Source organism: Protopterus annectens, chromosome 5.part0 (assembly GCF_019279795.1).
Source record: "Protopterus annectens isolate FY-2018-M chromosome 5.part0, PAN1.0, whole genome shotgun sequence".
Classification (NCBI taxonomy): Eukaryota; Metazoa; Chordata; order Ceratodontiformes; family Protopteridae; genus Protopterus; species Protopterus annectens.
In genome coordinates, this window is record NC_056735.1 from 264192834 (window position 1) to 264208850 (window position 16017).

The window sequence follows — 16017 nt, forward strand, 5'->3', positions numbered from 1 at the left end:
AGTGGTTTTTGATAAAGTTGAATACACTAGACGTATGTTAATAGTACTAAATACACCTGCTTATGCTAGCTCTTCATTAAATGAATTAAATGGTTGTTATAACAGGATCAAAAGATATTTTAGGGATCTCTACCTTGAAGGAAGAATAAACATAGACATGTACAACTTCATTGACATTTCATACCCGAGGGTGCCTGTCATGTTTGGGATCCCTAAAATGCATAAAAGCCTTACTGACCCCCCAATGAGAGCATTAGTAGACGGCAGAAGTTCTATTACCCACCCCTGTGCCCGCCTTATCGATAATATCATTAGCAAATATTTAAAGAACATCCCCCAAATCTGCAAAGATTCCTGGTCCTTTCTTAAGTTGATCAACGACATTACCTTCGACAGCAGTTACAATCTTTTAACCATCGACGTGGTTGACCTGTATACATCAATACCACACGATGAGGCTGTCGAATGGATTGAACTTATGTTACGTGACTGTGGAGCATCTGATAATGATATCCGCTTGGCCACAGTATTGCTAGACATTGTTTTGTCTTCAAATTTCTTCTTGTTCGATGGGCAATACTACTTGCAAAAGAAAGGTATAGCAATGGGTTCCCCATGTGGCAGCAGCGTTGCCAACATGTTTGTTGCCTATTGGGAGAAGCACTTCTTATTTAACCACCCACCATTTGCTCAAAGATCAAGGATTTACACTCGGTTTCTTGATGATGTGTTTGTGTTATTCCAAGGCAGTGAGGTTGATGCCTCAAACCTATTAACACACATGAATTCCACAACCGAGTTTTTGAAATTTACCCATCATTTTTCAACTTCCAATATCGACTATTTGGATGTTCAATTATTTAAGGACAACAACAACAATAGATTCTGCTCATCCATCCATAGGAAGGCAACTTACTGTAATTCTTTTTTACATTTCACCAGTTGCCACCCTTGGAGGCAGAAGCGATCTATTGTTAAAGGGCAACTGGTAAGGGCTGCCCGCATGTGCAGTACCATTGATGCATTTGAACAGGAATGTTCACTACTTGCGGACATGTTTGGAAGCCGGGGTTACCCTGAGGATCTTATTTATGATTTGATTGGTGAAGTTGCATCCAAACGGAGAAATGGCTTTTATTCACCACTGCTGTTACCTAAAGAGCAGGATGTGCTGGTTGATAATCTTACACAACCATCAGGGAATTTATCGTTAGATGCTGACAACAATATTGAGGTTATTGAGTCTTGTAGCAGACCCAATTTTTCTATAGCTTTCATTTCACCATTTAGTATACACTCAGGGTTTTTATGCTCTATCATACGCAAGAATTGGTATTTCATTACCAATACCGGATTGCAGGATAAGTTGGGTAATACCCCGTCATTCATTTTTAAAAGAGACTACAATCTCAAGGACTTGTTGCAGAGAAACAATTCAACAGACCTTATGATTAAACATAAGGGTACTGTTACCTGTGGGTGTTGCAAATGGTGCATACACCTACGGGTGGGTAATTCCTTTATTACCGGTAAAAGGAAATTTACCATTAACCATAAGATCAATTGCAACACCAAATCTATTGTGTACGTAGCCTTTTGTGAATGCTGCAATGCGTTCTATGTTGGCAAGACAGAACGTCGTTTTAGGGACCGTATTTGCCAACACTTATATGCTATCAGGAATCAGAGGAGTGATAATGCCCTTTCTAAACACATAGCTAACAACTGTGGTCACAGCTTCAAATTTATGGGCATTGACCAAGTATTGTGTGATAAAAGAGGGGGCCCCCAGTCATTACTACTTGAGACCCGTGAATTAGAGTGGCAACTTCAACTGGATGCTTTCTCTTTTCCGGGTCTCAATGACAACTGTAATATAGCCTCTATTTTAAAGTATAAGAGCTATTTAAGGTGAGGGGATTGCTTAGTAGCCACCTTGCTACTTTTATTGTGCATGTGATAATACATTTACTTCATTTTGCACTACATGTCCCTATTTATTGTTATTAGGGCATTTCCTTAAAGGTATTACTCATTTGCTCAAGATTTATTAATTAATTTATAATTATTATTTCTACACTGATTTGTTACTTTTAAGGTATCATTACAACTTTAGTAATCAAATCAGAATCTATGGTCTAATATGTTCAACTATTAGCACAATAGGGTAAACTAGTGAATTTATTCAGCTCTAGGGTGGCTAGGCAGTTTTATTACGATGTGGTGTATTTTACACAATCATTTATATACCCATTTTATATTATATTTTATTATATTTTATATATTATATTTTATTTTCATTGAATTTATGCTGTTTTATCTTTTATATTTCGGATACACTTTCAAGTGTACTATTGGCTTGCACACGGATATGTATACATTTTTAAGGTGAAGCTCATTGATTAAAATTGTGAGATTTGTCTTTAAACCTGAAATGGGTTGAGCTAGTCACATGTCTGAAATCAGATTTAAATTATGTGTGCTGGTAGTTTTTGGCATGCTGAAGAAGCTTCTGTGTAACAGAAGCGAAAACGTTGGTTTATCTTTGTTTAAATAAATTACGTTACATTCATTTTATCTGAACTTGGCATCGTTTGAGCACTTTTTTGCATTAGAGTGAATAAGAAACTTCATTTACGAGAATCCGAGGCTTCAAAATCCTTTGTGTGTTCTTCTTTCTTCAGCAGGCCTGGTAATTCTCCGTTTTATCTTTTAATCTCGTCTTCCTAGCTGAAACACGAAGATTCCACGAAGTTTTATGGCTTCTACGAGTGCTCCTGACCCACGAGGAAGCAGGAAACAAGGTAAAGGAAGCAGGGGGACCGTTTTGAGTGTGGTACAGCTGAGAGGTCCGTTCGCGAATTGGTTCCCCCGTCGCGACCGCGAAAATTCGAAAATTGAACTGCCTGGACTGCTGCAACTGCTGGGAAGCAAGAAGAGCTGCTGTAAATCGAAACAAAACTTTTTGGGACTTTTTTGGTGCTAAAATGACTGAGAAACGATCAATGAGGTAAAATGTGTCTTGTATGGACAAAAATGTATGGTTTGGCTGTTGCTGTATAAGAGTCTATGGCTTAGTGGTAAATCCAGGTAATGCAGTCTATTTTTTGTGTTATTTTTTTTCTTTTTTTTTTTTTCTCTCCTTTGCAGGCTTGTTTTGTAACTTACTGTGTTTTATTTAGTGAGTAAATAAGTGAATAAATAAGTATCTTTTAACTGTGTTCAATTTGGGGAAGGGGGAGAACAGAAAAAAGAAAAAAAATATATATATATATATATACATATAGTATAATTAGCAAACAGTAGTAGTAGTTGTGTAATATAGGTGATGTCTAACTGTAATGATCTATAAAAATTAAATGCAATATTGTAGGAATGTTTTGAAGATAAATAGCTGACCTAAATAATGGCTTGTTGTAAACAAATGTATAATAACTGTGTGCTTATTAGGTGAACTGTTAGTTAAAAGGTTTTGGAACAAGTAATTATAATGCTAACATATTATTGCTGTATTTAAAGTTTGTTAAAAGTGAATTATTTGACATGTCAGGTACAATTAGTTTACATGAATATTAGGGAAATGTTCAGAGCTGTAGTTACTTGAGTGCGGTGTTTAGTAGGGAATGTCTGGGTTAGACTTTGTAGACGTAGATATAGTTGGTGTAGGTTTTTTGCATGCTATTTTATTGTTAGTTAATAGAATTAGTAGTTTAGTTACTTGGGGAATGTTATCCAATGTGAAAAACCTATGTTCATCCTGGTCCGGAGGAATAGTGGATAGGCACTGGGTAGGGATGGGATGGCTGTTTTGCTTCCAAAAATTCACGTAATACCAACACTTGTCAATTTAAGGTGGAAAACAAAAAATAGATACCATTATTCATCAATTCATAGTTTAGAATGTGGATAATAGATTCCTGGAATGTTAAAGGACTCCAGAACATGAAAAAAGAAAGCTGTTTCTGCATTTGTTTTTTAAATCAAAAGCAGGTTTTATTCTATTACAAGAAACACATTTGACTAATGACCAGTGGGAAACAATGAAGGACAAGAAATGGATTAGAAAGGTTGTAAAGGCGGAAGGGACTACGAATAGTGCTGGGGTGGCAATTATAATCAAGAATCAGTTTCAAGGAGAAATTTTGGAGGACAAAATAGATAAAGAAGGCAGATGGTGTTTGGTGGTTCTCAAAACTGAAAGTTTCGATAAGCCGATAGTACTTTTATGTGTTTATGCCCCAAATGTGAACCATCATCATTATATAGCTTCAATTTACTCTATTCTACAGTCATATAACTGTTACATAGTGATGGGGGGGGGGGTTGGAATGCTTACCAAGATTCTAAAACTGATAAGTTGGGAGCTTCGACTGCTTTTAATAAGCAGGCAATGGTAGCGTTGAAAGAACTGAAAACGGATTTCAAACTATATGACCCTTTTAAACACAAACACATACAAGCAAAGGCAGAAAACTTTACTTTCTATTCTAGCTGCCATAAAATGTGGTCAAGAATTGATTTTTTTTTTAATTCCAGAAGTGTTCATTTCACTTGACCCTAGGGTTTCTAATCAAGCTAGACAGCTCTCAGACCATTCTAAAATAACTTTAACTTTAAAGACCGATATTTTGAATACTAAAATCATGGTGGATATAATTGGTCCTTAAACCCATACCTATTAACCAAAGAAGATATAGTACAGGAAGTTAAGGAGATACTTAAACAATTAGTATACAATATACCCCGTAATGAACATCCATTAGATATAGAATGGGCTACAACTAAAACTTTAAGAGGATTATTTATTCAGAAAGCCACTTATTATAAAAAACTCCAAAATAAAGAACAACTGGATCTGGAAACTAAAGTACAATTATTGGACCAGGAGCTGATGAGTAACTACACTGAGCAAACAGAAACTGAGTTGTTAAGATGTCAGAAAGAGCTGTTTCTTATGCATAACAGAAAATTGACACTGTACGAACAAAGAAGTTTAGTTAAATATGCAAATCACATTCAAACTCCCTCGAAAGCATTAGCCCGTATTATTAATCAGACGAAATCGACACGATTAATTACCGAAATAAATCATAATAATACGTTATATACTGATAAGTCAGATGTCATGAAGATTTTTGAATCAATTTTTAATCAGATATATGGTGAGCAACAAACTCATGGGCATGATGAAGAGAGAAAAGAGTTCTTACAGAAAATTAATTTTCCCAAGATTGACGAGGATTCTCAGGGAGAATTGACTGCATGGATTACAGTTGATGAAGTTCTAGAGGCAATTAAGAAACTAAAGCCACATAAAGCCCCAGGACCAGATGGTATGACCTCTGAATTTTATAAATCTTTTAGTGGGATTCTGAGCACCGTACTTTCACAGACCTTTAATTATATCATTTGAATGGCAGCAATGATCTTCATTTTAATGCCTCAAGAACAATTCTGTTATTGAAAGAGAATAGTGATCCCAAAAATCCAGACAATTATAGGCCCATATCATTGTTGAATATTGATATGAAAATCATGACATCTATTCTAGCTAGTAGATTAAAAAATAATAAACTTGATAATATCAGAAGAACAGGCGGGGTTTATAGATGGGAGACAGACTACAGACAATACATTAACTCTTCATACTTTAATATCTTATGCAAAGTATAAAAATATGAACATATATGCTTTAATAATTGAGGCTCAAAAAGCATTCGATAGAGTTAATTTGGCTTATTTATTTGAAACATTATCATATTTCAATATACCTCAGCTTTTTATTTCTATGTTAAGAAATTTATACAAGAATGCATACACTAGTTTATATATAAATCATGAATGTTCCAAAAGGATTCAAATTAAAAATGGAACTCGACAGGGGTGCCCATTGTCTCCCATATTGTTTAATCTGTATTTGGAACCTTTATTTCTTCATATGAAACAAAAAGTTTTTATAATTCTCCTGTACTTCTTGGGATAAAGGTTAGGATGGCTGCTTTTGCAGATGATTTAAATATATACAGTACCACACCGGTGTCAGATACGGAAAAAATACTAACAGCAATACAAACCTTTGAGAAAATTGCTAATTACAGACTAAATTTAAAAAACAAAATATTCCTCTAAAGACACCTACACCTTTTTCAATGCTACCATTGATAGGACGAATAAGGACAGAAGAAAGAATAAAATATTTGGGGATTGACTTTTCAACTGAAAATAGAGAATTTTTATCAACAATATTAAGGCAACTGGAGACCGAATAACAATGGATTTGAAAAGATGGAGTAATTTGAAGCTACCGATGATGGCAAGAGCAGCGATAATAAAATGAACGTTCTCCCAGAATGCTATATATTTTAGAGCAGCACAACTTAAAATCACGAAATCCTTTTTCAAGCAATTTCAGATAGGACTGGGGAAATTTCTGTGGGAACCCAGAAAACGAGAATATCCTATGAAAAACTGATGGCTCCTAAAACGAGGGGTTGGATTTACCAGATTTTGAGATGTATTATACAGTGATTCAGGCCAATAGGATTTTAAGGGTGTCTTACTTGGATAGTGAAAATAGAAAATGGATACCCAAATGGGTACTGCTAAATTATAAACATATAAAAGGGAAGAGAATTAATGTTAAAGCTGTACCATTTTGAATATAAAAACATTGAGTAAATATGAGTTAATGGAACACATCAAGGTATGGGCAGTGGCGACTCAAACTCTGTTTGCCTCCTTGAACCTTTTAAAATATATGATGATGTTTCAACCGCTTGATGGAAATCCTAATATAACTATTGGTAATCAACTGATAGACTTAAAGAAATATCCATTTATTAAGGAATTAACTGTAAGGGATTTATACCCCTTCCTAGGAGTAGCGGTACATGATATCTTAAAAGAGATGAATCTTCCCATCTCTTATTTAATTATAATGAGGCAGTTAAAAGATTTGGCCATAAATTATTTTACCAGTTCTGAAATAAAAAAGAGGAACTAGTTATTTCAGGTCATCTGTGGGAAGCATTGCAACAAGATAGAAAATATATATCCTCAGCGTATAAAATGGCAAAAGAGAGAAAATATAATAATCATATTCTGTTATCCAAATACTGGAGAGAGAAATTGCCATCCCTAGACGACAGTAAAATAGTAGAGGCGTTTAACTTAACATTAAAATCCATTATCACTTCAAAAACTGGTCTTTACTCAATTGATGATATTTAACAATGCATATTATACCCATCTTACACTTCATAAATTTGATTCAAAAAGTCACCTAAATGTCCACAGTGTGTAGATCAGACAGCAGACCTGTTACACATGTTCTGGAGTTGCAAGTGCATTTATAAATTATGGAATTCTTTAAAGTTACAACTACAAAAATGGGTTACCAAAACTCAACACTCTCCTGGGAATTTCTGATTTTACATATTCCACGGAGAATTTGGACAAAACAAAAAGATTGTAATTATGAATATTAGTTTACTAATGAAATTATATATAGCCACAAATTGGTTGAACCCAGCACAGGTGTCGTGGCAAATTTTCAGGCTGTTAGCGATTAAGCATATATTAGCGCACAAATTGTTAATTAGAAATAATAAGAAAAGTATAAACAGCACAAAAATTTGGGAACAAATCTTTAATATTATTTTGGAAGGTTCCTATCCACTTTCCGTCAGGACATTCTGTATGTGTACCAACACATTCTTGGATTAGATAGAAAATGTAGAAATAATACAAATTATTGGCTTGAGTTGGTTTATAATTGTCTATTGTAGATGCTTTTATGTTTAATTTTTTGTGATTTTAATTTCCTGTACTTGGTTAAAATGATATTTATTCTTAATGTATTATAGGGAAATTCAAAATAGAACTAAAACATTGGAAGCAATATTGTACATAATGTAAATAGTGTGTGAAATGTATAATGGTTTGGCAAAACAATAAAAATGAGTATTGAAAAAAATAATTTTCACTCACATTAGTCAAAAAGCATGGGGTACTTAACTTTAGCTGTCTTCTTTCTTTTGTGCGGCCCGACCAATGAACTGACTAGCAGTCTGCTTCAGTCTCCCGACAGCAAGAAAAAACTGAGGTCTTGGCACAGGCAGACTCCCTTTATATCCAGATGTAGTGACGTCAGACAGAGCATCTGCTCCCTTCAGTATGAGAGGGAAAAATTCTCTGATAGTCTGGCTGGCCAAAGTGTTCCTCAGTCGGAAATCCCACAAATCAGAACTGCAACAGTGAAACACAAAGAACATATGACAGATACTGTAAGCCTGAATATAATCTACTCCATTACACAGTAGATTAACAGTTTATATGGAAGCAAACAGTCATTATATAAAACTAATCAGAGTGATGGATTCGGTGAAAAAACAGCAGAAGGAATGTGGAAAGTTTTGATAAATTGTTTGTAAAAATAAATTATCATGATCTAAGCACACAACTTCAGAAGGATACATTTCCATAAGAACAAGATACCTGATTAAGTCGAGAGACAAAAAACTATAAGAAATAGAGAAAAGGTCAAACTACAACTTTGAACACTGAAACAAGCTGGACTGAAACTAAATATTGAAGAAAAATTCATATAAAGTTATTGAGTATAAGAAGCCATTTTATAGATGCACAAGATGTGGTAAGAGTAAAGACATACAAACTGATAAACTGTGTGCAGATTCTAAAATTTATTCTCAGACACAACAGATTATAGATATATTTACATAATCTTATCCAAAGCAGTTTTGCTCTACAAAAGGGTGATAAGTTGCCCTAGTGACATCCAGGTAACCTCAGATACTGAAATCAAATTAGATTATATTGAAAAAGAACTAGGAAAATGGAATTCAAACAAGTAACAGGGAGGAGACAGAATTAGTAATAACCTCAGAACACTTTAGTATGATCTTACAGAACCAGGTCCAAATGGAGAGATGAAAAGTAAGCAAGCAAAGGAGAGTAGTAGTGCTGAAATTGAATTCATCCTCAAGTCTTGGTGAGTACCTTCAAGAGGTGGTCCCTATTTTCTTCAAAATCTCACCAAAGTGACACTGATATGTATTTATAAAGCATATATCATGGACAGAAGTAGGTAAAAAATTAAAAAAGATAGCTGGGTGCACAAGACCCAGGATAAAAAGTGCCCAATCCTGTTAAGTGCACTGGTGCCAGGACTGGAAACAATTACAGTGTAGAATCTTCAAAATACGGGAATATTCCTACAATGGGGGCAGGCCAGGCCCAGGGGGAAGATGGCCCCCCTGTTGTAGGAAGAAGTAGCAGTCCACAAAAATCACAAAAACTGATAGGCCAAAGAAGAGCCAATAAAATGATAGTGGACTGAGGATAAGAAAGAAATTATGTATTGTTGGTCAGGTGCCATATGAAGATATTTTGGAGCCTTCCACAGGAAATTAGTATAAACCTTCACTTGAAGCAGGAAAGCAAGGGAAGGAACAGGAAACTCTGACACACTTAATGCTGAGGAGTAATAGGCAGAGTTCTCATATGACAGAGCAACGGATGGCACAGGATTAAATTGAAGAGAATTTGCCACAGGAAGATGCAATAGAACTTTCTACAAAATGCCCACATGAAATGGAAAACAAAGAATGTGCCCTCAGTTCAGAAGAAAATGAACCAAGAGAAGAGTTGCTTGACTTGGAGACAGACATATTAAGATCAATGAAATAGATGGCGGAAGGTCAATAAAACTCAAAAAGTCAGCAGTTTGATAAAACAAATGAACACAATAACTGGAACTGTTCCTAGAAATTCATGTGATATAACAGAAGTAAACAGGATATATTACTGTGTAGCTAAATTAATAACTGATAAAGTTCTACCACAAGAATATAGGGTAGTGATGGAGAGAAAGGGGAGAAATGGAATACTATCATGGAAGTATTGAATAGAGAAAGCTATAAAGTAACTAAGACAAGAAGTGTCACTGTTAAAAGACTATAGAAGAGGGAACAGATCAACAAAAATACTTAGAAAGAGACGTGATAAAAGCAATGCGCAGTATTAGAACAGATCAAGATCTATCATGCACTATCGCAAATAAACTAAAAATCTCAGCACAGGCAGAAAAACTTAGAAGATAAGCAGATAAATATAAAGGAAAAGTACAAATAAGCAATTTATTGATGACCAAAAAAAAAAGGCTTAAACAGAACTGGGAAACAAGGTAAAAGAGATCGAAAGACCACCAAAAAAGAAGAAACAGATAAACTTTGGAGAAGTATCTATAAAGATCCTGTGGAAAATAAAGGTGCTAAATGGATAAAAGTAAAAGAAAGAATAACAAGTTTAAAGGTACAGGATATGAAACAGGATTAAGTAACAGCCAGAGAGACTGAAACAAAGTTAAGAAAAACCTCAAATTGGAAAACCCCAGGCCCAGATGCAGTAACTAACTTCTGGTTAAAAGTTTTAACATCTTTGCATGAAGATTTAGCCATGATTAAGAACTATTTATATGCGCACCCTGAACAGACACCAACTTAGCTAACAACAGGAAAAAAAAGAAGTTATGTCTTACCATAACATTCCATCTCTGTTGTTCATCTTCTTTCATTCATCACTGAGGGGTTTGGTTTCAAGCCCTTGGAACAGAGTCGGCCTTTTACCAAGCTTGCGCCAGCCAAAAAACTCTCATGCTAAGCTTCTACCCAGAATGTCCTTTTCCCAGTTACCTCAGCTCAAGTTTGCTAGAGATAGAGAAGTAAAGCCGAGGCCACTTCTGCGCAAATACCCTAGCACACCACTTGGAACCAAAGCATCCCCCAGGAGCCTTTTGTGGGGGAAGGAGGGTGGGATTCGATGAATAAAAGAAGATGAACAACAGAGATGGAACGTTATGGTAAAATATAACTTCTTTATCTGATGTTGTTCTTCTTTCCATTCATCACTGATGGGACAGAATCCCAAGCTACCTTGAGGTGCATGGATGGCCCTTATGGAAGAACATTCCTGAGTACCAATGAGCCAAAGGCAGCTCTCCCTCTGGAGACCAAGTCCAATTTGTAATGATTGATAAAGGTATAAGGTTTAGCCCAAGTGGCTGATGCGCAAATGTCATTTTATTTTATTATTTATTTTATTTATTTTACATTTGTTTACCGGGCTAGTCCAAATGGATATAAATCCTTTTTCAGCAGAGGCCCGGGGAGAAAAGCTTCACAATGATCAAACAGACATTGAATTACATACTAAAATACAATTTTGTAGGAGGAAACAAACACAGAAAGACAAAGTATGCATACAATTAAATTGGGTAATTAGAAGAAAAGCAAATAATAGAAAAGATAGGTTAATTAAGGACAAAGTTCAGTAGGAGGTAGAAAAAGTAGGATCTGGATATATAGGAGAAAAAAGAATTAGTTAGTGAGCCAGCCAAGAAGGAAGGCAGGGATCTAAAGATTTAGTCTGGTTTAGTGCAAGGACATAACCAATGAGAGCTAAAGAATAGTTTAAGGTTAGTTTTGAATTGGTTGAGAGAGGTAGCTAGTCTTAGGTTATTTGGAAGGGAATTCCATAGTTTTCCAATGGAATTGGCAAAGAGAGCATCGCCACCTGAGTTATTGGATTTCGTTGTTTGTACCATGACACTATTAGAGGAACGAAGACTATTTAGATTGGAATAGGGGGTTAAAAGTTTGTACAATGAGGGTTTTTTTCTGGTTCTTTGATAATTTTAAATGCTTCATTAAGTTGGTTAAACTTAAGAAGATTGGGGAGTTCTAACCAGCCTAGTTTTCTTAGGTTAAGGCAATGGTGAGTACGGTACGGTTCACCAGTTACGAATTTGGCAATATGGTTATAAGCTACAGAGAGTTTGTTGAGCTCAGTTTTTTTGAGGAAGGAAAGTACTGTAGAGGCGTAAAGTAGGGTGGAGAAAAGGTGAGTACGTGCGATAGTTAGTTTAGTATGGGGCGTAAGAAAGTTCTTAATTCTATACAAGGAACCAAGTTTCTTGTTAACTGTCTTTATAGTTTGGCTGATGTGAATATCAAATTTGAGCTTATGGTCAATTGTGACACCTAGTAATTTGGTGTTGGTGACAGGCTCAATGATGGTCCCATTAGTGGACTGAACGTGGAAGGTCATATTATTAGGGAGTGGACGGTATAGCCCTAAAGAAGAGGCTAAGGTGGGGAGAATAAGTAGTAGGTTAGTTTTTTTCGGGTTTAGGATAAGTTTCCGTTCAGTAAACCATTTTTCCACTTCAGTAAAGCAGTGTTGGGTGGTTTTCTGGAGGTTACTGAGAGAGAGATCAGAGCAAATCAACATAGAGTCGTCTGCATATTGAATGCAGGTGGCTTTAGGGATGACTAAGTGGAGGTCATTTATGAATACAGAGAAAAGAAGGGGGCCAAGTATGGAACCTTGGGGAACTCCTATTGTGTTAGGTAGTAAGTGGGATAGTTTACTTTGCCACTGAACAGCCTGTTGTCTACCAGAGAGGTAAGCATTAAACCAGTTTAGGGCTGGTTTATCAAGGTGAAGGTTTTCAAGGGTTTGTAGTAAGAGTTGATGATTGACCATGTCAAAGGCTTTTGACAGATCAAGAAATAGAGCAGAAGTAATTAGTTTGTTGTTACGGTTGCTGTTGATTGTGTCAACAAAGGATAGGAGAGCAGTGGTAGTACTATGATGAGGGCAAAAGCCATGTTGAGTTTTGGACAAAAGATTATTTAGAGTGAGATAATGTAGGAGTTGTTTGTGAGCACATCTTTCCATTAATTTTGCAATAGGTGATCCATGGAAGCCCTGGAATGGAAAGCTACAGATGTTGCCATAGATCTGGTGGAGTGTGCTTTAGCCTTTGGCATAGGTTCTTTTGTGAGGGAATAGATAAAACATATGCAGTCCCTTAGCCATTTTGATAATGTAACCTTGGAAACCGAATTTCCCATTCTATGGCCAGAAAAGTAGATGAAAAGCTGTTCAGACTTACGGATAGGCTTGGTCCTGTCTAGGTAGAATCTCAGTTGCCTATGTACATCCAAGAAATGTAGGCAGTACTCTCCTTTATTGGAGAAATTCGGAAAGAACACTGGTAAATCAATGGTCTGGTTAATGGAAAAATCAGAAACAACTTTGGGAAGGAAAGATGGGTTCATCCTGAGTGATACTCTGTCTTCATGGAAAACCAGATAGTGCCTCTTGATACACAATGCCTGCAGCTCTGGGACCCGTCTGGCTGATGTGATGGCTACTAAGAACAAAGATTTCCAGGACAAAAACTTTAGGCCACAATTTGCTGTGGGTTCAAAGGGTTTTTGAGTCAAAGTCTGAAGGACTAAAGTGAGGTTCCACAGGCTGTCTGATAGGAGGCCTGATATGAGAGGTTCCCTTGAGAAAGGCTTTACATAGATGTAAGGAGATGAGAGGGGTGCCATCTATATCATTGTGGAAATTAGAAATCGCTGCCAGGTGTACTTGTATGGTAGAGGTAGAGGCTCCATTATCAAAAAACTTGGCCAAGTATTGCAGCACCGTAGTCAATGGAGCCGAATACGGGCCTAGCATGTTATTCTTAGACCAGATGAAGAACCTTTTCCATTTGTCCTGATATGGTCTTCTGGTGGATGGTTTATGAGAGGCCAGAATGATGTCCCAAACAGGTGAGGTGAGATTAGCTTGCCTGGCAACTAACGGAAGTCGAGAAAGCAAGCCGTTAGCTTGAGACTGGACAGATTCGGGTGGCTCAAACCTTGGAAGTGAGAAATCAGATCTGGAAGAGGGTCCAGAATCCACAGTGGGTATACTAGGTGAGGCCAAAGGAAGGGGAACCAAACTTGTTGGGGTTAAGAAGATCACCGTGCATCTCAACTGAAGAGCTTCCTTTAGGAATTGTGGAATCAGGGGAATGGGAGGATAAGCGTAAAGAAGTCTCATGGGTCAATCATGGATCAGAGCATCCCTTGGGGACTCCCCCTCTGGGGGAAATAGGGCAAAATGGCTGCTGCACTTGCTGTTCGATGGTGAGGCAAAAAGATTGCAGAAAGGCTGGCCCCAGTGGCTGAAGATTTCTGTCGCCACCCCGGGGTTGAGGGACCACTCATGAGGCAGGAGGATGCATCTGCTCAGTTTGCCCGCAATTACATTGGAGCTCCCCGGGATATGCGTTGCTATCAGAAAGTGGTTGGAAGCTATCGCCCACTGCCAAATTCTCATGGCCTCTCGACACAGGGGGTAGGACTTTGTTCCTCCTGGCTTGCTGATATACCAGACCACTGACATGTTGTGTGACTGAATTGCAACTGTCCCAGAAGGGAGAACCAGATGAAGAGCCTGCAACGCTAACAGCGCCGCTCTCCGTTCTAGAACGTTGATATGCAGGTAGGCCTCTGAGGTGGACCATGTGCCTTGGACTTTCTTTCCCTGGAAATGGCCCACCCCACCCCATCAGGGAAGCATCCGTGGTCACAATGGCCCTGGGCTGAGGAGATTGAAATAGGCGACTCCAAAGTTCTGTGTCCGGCCTCATCCATCAAAGGTCCTGCTTGCAGGTGTTGGCTATGTGAATCTAGTAACTGAGGGGGTGATAGTTTAGGAACCACTGACAAAGAAGAAGCCATTGCAGGATTCGCATGTGTAGCTTTGCTAGGGGCACTATTGGAATTGAAGTTGCCATGGATCCTAGGGCCTGAAGAACCTCCCTTGCTGAAACTTTTGCTTGACAGAGTATCACCTGGAGCTGTAGCCTCAATTGCTGGAGTCTGTAATTTGGGAGTGACACTAGACAGGACCGGGTATTGAAAACTGCTCCAATTAATTCTATTTGTTGTGTAGGAGTAAGGTCTTATTTCTCCCAATGTATTGTGATTCCCAAAATTTTTGCCAGTGTATAATGCAGTGCTGTTACCAGAAGATGCTCAGTGGGGGCAGTGAGGAGCCAGTCCAACTATGGAAACACCCGGAATCCTTGTAGTCTCAAATGAGCTGTGACCACTGCCATGCACTTCGTGAACACTCTGGGGGTTATAGAGAGACCGAACGGCAAGGCATGAAATTGATAATGACTGGCCCCTAGCCAGAAGCAAAGCAAACTCCTGGAGCGTTTGTCCATTTTGATGTGGTAGAAGATATCAAAAAGTTTTTCACACAAAATATCAAATAAGTTTCCACTTGGCTGACAGCTCAGCTGAAACATGGCTTTACAGCTATGCGGCAAACGAGATCTGAGGTAACAGGCAGAAGAGCATTCTAGGTAGAAGGCAGAAGAGCATTCTGGGTAGAAGCTTAGCTTGAGATTTTTTTGGCTGGCGCAAGCTTGGTAAAAGGCTGACTCGGTTCAGAAGCCTCAGAACTGAACCCATCAGTGATGAATGGAAAGAAGATTAACATCATCAGATCAATGCTTCTACTTAAAAGTGTACCTGCAAGCTACCTTAAAAATTATAGACCAATAACTTGCCTTCCGATGATGTATAAACTATACACTGGAATTGATGCTCATAGAGTTTATAGTCATTTAGAAGAACTCAATTATGGCAGAACAAAAGGGCAATAAAAAGTCATGTGGAACAAAGGATCATTTGCTGTTAAAGTCACAGTGGAGAACTGGAAAAAGGGGAAGAATTTAAGTATGGCATGGATTGACTACAAAAAAGCATTTGATATTATCCAAACATTCATGGATAAAAGAGTGCTTAAAAATGTATAAGATACATCCTACACTGATCAACCAGATTACAGTGACCATGAAACAGTGGCAGACCACTTTGCAATTAAGCCATGATACAGGACAAATTATTATTCCAGGGATAAAAATTCAAAGGGGGATATTCCAGGGTGACTCTCAGTCACTGCTGCTATTCTACCTTGCCTTTAACCCATTAAGCTGTCTACTTCACAGCATAGGCCATGGCTATAATTTGGCTCCTAGAAAACAACAAAGTGTAAAGACTTATCTTCTCTGGCTATGATTTGAAACTGTATAGCTCATCAGATGAGGAACTGAAAGTATAACTGCAAGTTGTCAGTTTTTTT